Below are 8,187 nucleotides of genomic sequence, written 5' to 3'. Positions count from 1 at the left end.
CATTACAGGAACCAGCCTTTTGGGTATGGAGGTTGGTTCCAGTATAAAAGGGGGCAGTTGGAGCTGGCTGGCTGCCCTGCCACCTCCCCGTGGGGCTGTGAGCAATAGGCCATGGTTCAAGTGACTCAGCCCCCCCACGTTATTACAGCCACAACAATGATGTAACAATAACAACACATGTGAGCTCACGCACAGCCCCACCCTTGCGCAACAGGCCACGCTCCGCCCCCGTCCGCAGGGTCCCGCCCTTATTACCCCTTTCCCCGCCCCCATCAGAGTCGTTCCTCCTTCTGCCCGTCTCTTCAGCGCCTGGGCTCCGCCCCCAGGAGGCGGGCTCGCGGGCCCGGCCGGAAGTGAGCGCACGGCGCGGGGGGGTTGGGCCGGCGGCGGCGGCGGCGGGGGGCTTGTCCCTCCAGTGACTTTATCTGCGGCGGTGGCGGTAGCGGGGACGGGAAATGGCCGCTCCTGCTGGGCAGCGGCGCGGCGAGGTGAGCGCGTGGCCGGTAGCCGGGACCCCCGGCCCGTGGGGCGGGTCTCTCCGCCAGGCGGTTCGGTGCCCGTGGCTGGCCCCGCGCGGCATCCAGGGTGCCCGGGCTCGCCCTCTCCCCGGGGCTGGACCGGGCCCCCTTCCCGCCGAGACTCCGGCATCGCCGCCCCGTCCCGCAGCCACCAGGGCGCTGTGCCTGGGGCCTGCCCGGCCCCTGCTCGGGAGCCTTCCGCCAGTGAGGCGGGCGCCGAGGAGTTGCCTGGATTCAGCTCCCGCCGGTGCCGTGCGGGGAGGGGGACTGGCTGTGTCGGCACCTCTCGCTGCCGCCCCCTGGGCTCGGGCCTCCTGCCGCCCTTGGTGTCGGTCCCCCGGGGCTCCGGGTTGAGCGGATGCTGTGACCTCTCCGGGTGACTTTCCGCCTCACAGGGGCGGCCGGGCCCGGGACGCAGCGGGGCATACCGGCACAGTTAGCTTCGGCTCTGAAGCCGTCACTGTAACTTGCTTTTCCTTTATGTGGGTTCAAATTTGCCTGGGGCGTGGGCGCCCATAAACTGCCACGTAAAAATGCCTAGTAATTTCTTTCTGTTAATTGCATTATTTCAAGCAGTAGAACAACACTTCTTCTAATCGCAAGATTTTTATTGCAAGATCTATTGAATAACATTTAGCATTTATATAGCATCATTCACCCTTAAGGATCTGATTGCATTTCAGAGAGTGTATATGATGTCAGGGTTGCTACCTTGGGTGGACTGGAGAGGGTAGATGTTAACTGCTATATAGCTTAGTGAACAACCATGAAAGCAAAAAAAATACTTTGGTGCTGCATATTGAATCAAATGTATAGTCTTATGTAAAGTATAACCCCCACCCCTCCATGCCATTGTAGAGTATGTGGCATCTCAGTTGTCATCTACAATACCCACAAAAGTTAAACTGCATTTAACTTGGTTTATTGCATCATGGATGGCGAAGGAGCTTAACTGATCACGTGTTGATATTTGACCCTATTCCAGTTAAGTTGAGCATTTCAACTCTGATTCTTAAACCACTAAGTTGTCTTTTTTTTTTAAATTACTCTTTAGACATAATCACTTTCCACTTTGACAGTACATAGATGACTATGTATTACATGTATGTCTTACTCTTTATTGAAGCCAAGAAAATATAAAACAAAAAATAAAACATGAACATGTGTTTTTGGTAGTATAAATAACTTTTTTAAGATTGTCCAATACTTGGAGAGGCAGGATGGGTAAAGAGGACACTAGCAAGAAAATAACTGGAAGAGGGAAATAAGATATGGAAGAAAGGAAAACTAGTCTTAGTGATGTTTAGAACTACTGTGTTAAATGTGCCCCCCAAAACAGTGAAATGAAAGTGATGGTGTTTTGCTGACTAAAGATTTAAGATGTAAAAATAACTAATGTATTTGGGTTGAGAGGAATCTCCTATTTTGGAGAGATGGATGTAAAATAACTGGCAATCCTAAGGTTTCAGAGGAGACCTTTACAGCTCCTATTGAGAATGTAGTATGTGCAGCAGTCATGAGTGAAATCCTAAAGAAAATGGAAGGGAAGGATAAACTGTAAGGGGGGAAAAATGAAGTTACAAAAGGGAAGTACCTTGACGTCCACTGGTAATGCTTGTTAATTCAGAGTGGAGTTCAGTCTCTTATTCTGGCAGAGGCTGTTTGCTTTTCCCTGTAATACTTCATCACTCTATCTGATGCAGATTAGACCTGAAAGAGAGGTTTCTGTGGTTGCCTTGAGGGAGAAAATAGGTTAAACTTAGTTAGGTTATTAGGTCCTATCCAGAAAAATGGAGAGGGACAGAGGGGCAATTGAAAGCAGGAGAAACTGAAATGAAGTGCAGTGAGGAAGGATGAGCATGAATAAAGGAGTGATGGAGCAAGGAAGCTGCACTGAAGAAAAAAGTGTGTGGTGGAAGAAGGTTAGACCCAGAAAAGAGAGAAATGAATGCTTGCTTTTAAACGGGTGAGGTAGTCATTTTTCTGTTGACTAGCTATCAAATGGTGGTGCTTTTAAAGGAGTATAATCACCTTTAAAATGTATTTCAGTCTGAAAATGGTTTACCTGCTGTTACTTCTAATAACACCTAGAGAAAATCAAAGTAAAAAGATTAGTCAACATTTTTTCCCCCCATTGGCTTACTTTAACTTAAAATGCTTTATGTAGTGAGTTTTGGATCAGTTTTGATTTAATTTAAATCTCGATCCTGCTAGCGGATTGTCTGTGGTGATATGTATCCTTGAAGAGTACCACTGTTGATGGGGCTTTGGGGGGCATAAAGGTTCAGCTGCACAAATAATCAACAAAAATAAATATAGGAGGAGAGTCTAGTCATTTTTCTCTCGTGTGGAACATTCCACAGTAATCAAGAAACAAGCTTCTTAAAAATAGGAAAATGTGATTGTAAAATCACAACAATTGTCACAGGTCTTTGGGAGCAGATTTAATACCTGAAATTTAATTTAACTTTTCTCTTTAAATTGACTGGATTTGAAATTGATGGTGTTCCTTACCCTCGATTGCTAGTTAGAAACACTATTTTAGTTTTATCTGTAGAGCCCTGTGTGGATAAAAATTTTGTATCATCAACTGATCTGTGATCTACAAATATGGCCTGCGTATAGCTGCATCTGTGGATGTGGGTATCTACAGATATAAAGCGGATTGCTGCGGATTTGCAGGGCTCTAGATCACTACTATCAATAAATAGCTTCATGCAATTGGCGAGTTTTTTGTCCAACCCCATTGTCAGTTCCTCATTGTGGTAATGTCTCTGTATGGTCCTTTAAATACCATCTAAAGTAGTAAACTAGGATTTGAAATACATTTTAATTCCTAGGCCACGTCCAGACTAGGTATTAAAATCGATTTTAGATACGCAACTTCAGCTACGGGAATAACGTAGCTGAAGTCGAATTTCTAAAATCGAGGTACTCACCCGTCTGGACGGTGCGGCATCGATGTCCGCAGCTCTCCGTGTCGATTCCGGAACTCTGTTCGGGTTGATGGAGTTCCGGAATCGATGTAAGCGTGCTCGGGGATCGATACATCGCGTCCAGACTAGACGCGATATATCGATCCCCGAGCAATCGATTTTAACCCGCCGATGCCGCGGGTTAGTCTGGACGTGGGCTTAGAGTCAATGATATCACTGAACTCCAGTCAGAAAAGTACGTTGAAATGGAATGTTATCTAAAGGTTTATAAACAGAGCTGAAGTTTAATGGCAACTTATAAAGAGTTAACAATTCTTGATGTAGTAAACAATCCAGTGTATGAGCAGCAAAGAATCCTGTGGCATCTTATAGACTAACAGACATTTTGGAGCATGAGCTTTCATGGGTGAAGACCCACTTTGTCAGATGCACGGCTACCCCTCTGATACAATCCGGTATATGGGGTTTGCTTCTTCTTTAGAATTCCAAACCCCACTCTGTAAAATGCAATATTACATTTTCAATTTAACCTACTGAAGTAGAAAAAGTTTCTTTGAATTTTTTGACTGCCTTTTAGTATCTATGGTTGGTGCAGAATTTACTGTAGCATTCCATTTTTATTGGGGAAAGTACAGCAAAGTTTGAAAAAAAATTGTTAAAGAATATAAATCAGTTGTATGGATGTGTAGATCTAATAAATTGCTGTACATATTTAAAAAATGGGGAAATGGATTTTTAGCTACTTGGCAAGGCTAGATAGTTCATTATTTATCCTCCAACAGTCAGTGACACAACCTCTTAATACTGCACTCTGTACTTTTTATACATCAGAAAGGGAGGTTGCAGTATTGATTATTGCAGGAGAGTGCAGAAGTCTGGACTCTAGATTTGGCAAGTAAGTGAAGGAGGAAATATTTGCTAAATGTACTTATAGTAATGAAATCTGCACATTGTGAAAATGATTTGGAATCAACTTTTGGCTTTTCAAAGTGCATATGATATTTTTGTGGGAAAGCTTACCCACAATAACTTAACTATTTTAATGTTAAGTACAATGCAGATTCCATAAACTCTGTGTAGCAGGTGGGAAGGAAGTAGGTGGCTCAGGACATTTGCAATAGGATATATTGTCATCAATTCAGACCTAGATGTCAGTACTGTTATCACTATGTGGTTACCTTGGTGGAATGAGTTGGTATAAATTGAGTTCATAGCTTCATTATTTTGGTACCTCCACAAGTAACTGTCATGTGGCTTACTCCTGGATTTTCTGGTTGAAGTGCCTTGTTAGGTTTTCTCAAAAGCTTGTACCAATCTGGGACTCCCTGGGGTAAAGGGTATTTTTTGAACAGTAAGGCTTTTCCTCCTCATGTTTTTTCCCTTCTTGTGAAGTTTGCCTGCTGTGGAGAATACCATGCTATAAATTCTTTGCCATTCGGTTAGTACTCTCAAGTGTTTTATTGCTGCATATTATTTTATACAGGTTTTCCCCACTGTCTCTTAAAGGGGCGATTATAGTTTTTCCTTAAACAGGAAAAGTCTGTACATTCTTTAAATTCAACCTAAGTCGTCGTCATGTGTTCAGCAAATTACCAGTAGTTTAATTCTGTGGTATTTAAAAGCAAAACAACTATAGGGAGTACTTTTTAAAAAACACACAGCCCAAGGCGTTGTCTACGTTGCCACTTTACTGTGCTGCAACTTTCTCACTCAGAGGTATGGAAAAAACACTGCCCTGAGCACTGCAAGTTTCAGTGCTGTAAAATGACAATGTAGACAGTGCACCAGTGCTGGAAGCTACTCCCCTCATGGGGGTGGGTTTTTTACAGCACTTGAAGAGCTCTCTCTCAGCGCTGGTGCTGCGACTACAAAGTCACGTTTTAATGTTGCGAATGAAGACATACTCTAACTTTATTTTCAAGAAACTTGGGCTATTATACATCAAGGCATTACTTTAAAAAGGTTGGAAATGTACCTATATGTTACCATCATATTTAGTGCTGGAATTTTTGGAACGTCATTGGGTGGTCAGATTACTGATAGTTGTAAAGTTTCTCTTAGAAAATGACTTAAAAAAAATAATATACACTGCTTTTGAGGGTACTGTTGTGTACCTCACTGTAATGAATGATTATAAATAGGTTAAATGAAATTGTGATCAATATCTCATTTTGGGACAGGAAATTGCTGTCCAACTCTGCTTAAGTAGATCAAGAATGTTAACTGTAGTGTGAGCAGCTGGTGAGATTACCTCTGCTTGGGGTAATAGGGTTTCTCTATAGAAAAGACATCTTTGTAATTCCCAGTTAATTTTTTTATCTGGATTTGAAGAGTTTTCTAACAAATTGAAGTTTAAAATTCTGGAAAAATGAAAGTACTCTGGAATTCTTTATTTGGATTTTCCACCCAAAATTATAAATTCATTCCTAATCTCAGTAGTGACATTGCTGTTAGAATGTTGTACACTACTAGTTTTCCTGTTTTGGTAGGCAAAATATAATATATTGTAACTTGGGGAATATCATGTTCCTGCTGGGTAGCCTTATCTGTAGAAGATAAGTCTAACGTTTTCATCTGGCAGTTTCCTCACGACCTTAATATTGATACAGCTTTTAAAATAGTTTTCTAATAGTTTTATAAAATGATCTACTTGGAGATCAGTATTGAGTAAACATAAATGTCAGCGTCTGAACCTTTTTTGTTAAAGTATTGCTTGGGGGGGAAATACTCAATTCATTTGGAGCCATGAAAACAGGTTGCATAATAGTTGGCAGATGTATGGCTTAGTAAATCTAATCAAATAGCAGTACACTTGCTGTAAATAAGTTTATTCACTCTTATTGCTAAAGACAGATTAATTCAGTTCTGTCAAGTGGAGAAAAAAGAGCACTATTTTGGACGTTGTTCAGTGTGAAATTCTGATTCCATATGCTGTCTTTGGAATCTATAGCAGAAACAGAACCAACAATTAGGTGCTTCTGTGCTCTTTCACTGTCAAAGGGGATGTGGGGCTCAATGCTCCTCTAAGTGGACAGCAGCAGAAAACCCGGGGACTTAAGATAGAGGGTCCATTTTATGGCATCCTGTCTCCGGCCCCACAGAAGTCCTTATCTGGGTGCTACACCAGGATTAGATTTTGTGGGTGGGGACAGGGTCAGGGCTTGAGGTACAGCTCAGCCACTCATGCTGCGATCTGTTCCCATTCTTTGGTGTTTCGCTGTAGGAATTAATGCTGATCCCATCAACTTTATGCATTTTAACACTGGAGTTGCCCTCAGGTGACCCTGCTGCCTCTTTTTTTCCTGCTGTTTTTTGAAGTGGGAATGGTTTGTTTTTTCTCTCCTGGAAGCTTGGACATGGGGGTGACCATAGAGTTAGAACTGGGCAGTGGGGTGACTGATACAACTTCTCCCAGAAATGGAGCGAGGAAGCAAATAAACCAGTTAAGGGATTTGCCTTGTAACTTTAATCAAACTTGGTTGTTAGATAGAACTGCGTCATTGTCCGTTGGTTGTATCATCCAAAGTTATTGGAGATAATGTGTACAACAGTTACAGCCCAGGGCTATGTTGACATAATTGATGCTAATACATAGACAAAGTACACAGGTATCTTAGTTCAACTTCAGATGCAGGGGAAAATCAGTGACTTGGAAAAGGGAAACTGTCAGATTTCATTTTCAAATAAAATATTGCAGTCAATTAAATTTAAAAAAAAAAAGGTATTTGACAAATGCCATTTAAGTATTTGGATGGAGAATTGTGCTCTTGAAGGTAAATAAGTGAATACCTAGTTTAAAACTACACTTGGGACCCGATATAACGTGGGTTCGCATATAAGATGGTAAAGCTTTGACACACTGCTCTGAGCAGCATGTTAAGGGTGAGGGGTTTGATAAGGGGCAGAGGGTCTGGGGGGCAGTCGGGGCTTCCCCGTGGGCCCCCCCCACCAGGGTCTTGGGGGAAGGAGCTGTGGGAAGGCACTTTTGGAGACCCTGCAGTCCCAGAGTGGCCCGTGGGCTTAGCGGGGGGCCAGGAGCAGCCGGCTCTGCTTCCCTCACCTCAGCCCCAGCCGTGTTGCTTGGGGGAAGGGATCCCCCCCACAGTCACCAGCAGTGGCGGAAGCCGAGCAGCCTAGCCCAAGCCTGCTTCACTCCACCAGCTGCAGCGCTCCGTTTCCGGCTGCAGGTGAGTACAGGGGAGGCATCCTTTCCCCAACCTACCCACACTCACCGGTGGCAGGAAGAGGAGCATTGAGGCTGGGAGCTGGCAGAGTGGAGTGGGCTGGGGCTGCCTCACTCAGCTTCCTGCTGCCATTGAGTGCAGGGAGGGTGGGCGTCATTTCCCCAACCTCCCCGCACTCACCAGCAGTGGGAAGCAGAGCAACCCAGCCCCAGCCAGCTCCACTCCACCAGCTCCCAGCCGTGGTGCTCCACTTTCCACTGGGCAGATGAGTGCAAGACCTTTCCCCAGCTACCCCCAGCCGAGCGGGCTGGGGCCACATTGCTCTGCTTCCCGCCACAGGTGAGTGTGGGGGGGCATCCTTTCTCCAACCTCCCCGCACTCATCGACAGTGGGAAGCGGAGCACCACGGCTGGGAGCTGGTGGAGTGGAGTGGACTGGGGCCACGCTGCTCTGCTTCCCGCTGCTGCTGGTGAGTGCCTGGCGGGGGCGGGGGTGGTGGTGGATAGGGGTCAGAGCAGTCAGGATGGGGGGGGGGTTGGGTAGGGGGTG

At 44.8% G+C, this 8,187-nt stretch overlaps 1 protein-coding gene across 1 annotated transcript in view; it reads left to right on the top strand.

Moving 5' to 3' along the window:
- Window positions 1–380: 380 nt before the first annotated feature.
- PIK3C2A (phosphatidylinositol-4-phosphate 3-kinase catalytic subunit type 2 alpha) overlaps window positions 381–8,187 on the top strand; it is a 90,057-nt gene continuing 82,250 nt past the window's right edge. The window contains exon 1 of the mRNA XM_030560485.1: window positions 381–488. The gene's annotated coding sequence lies outside the window, so the exon portion shown is untranslated. The remainder of the gene's footprint in view (window positions 489–8,187) is intronic.

The sequence above is a fragment of the Gopherus evgoodei genome, chromosome 4 (genome assembly GCF_007399415.2).
Source record: "Gopherus evgoodei ecotype Sinaloan lineage chromosome 4, rGopEvg1_v1.p, whole genome shotgun sequence".
NCBI lineage: Eukaryota > Metazoa > Chordata > Testudines > Testudinidae > Gopherus > Gopherus evgoodei.
Note: the sequence above shows the minus strand (reverse complement) of the source record. Positions and strands in the feature narration are given on the sequence as shown.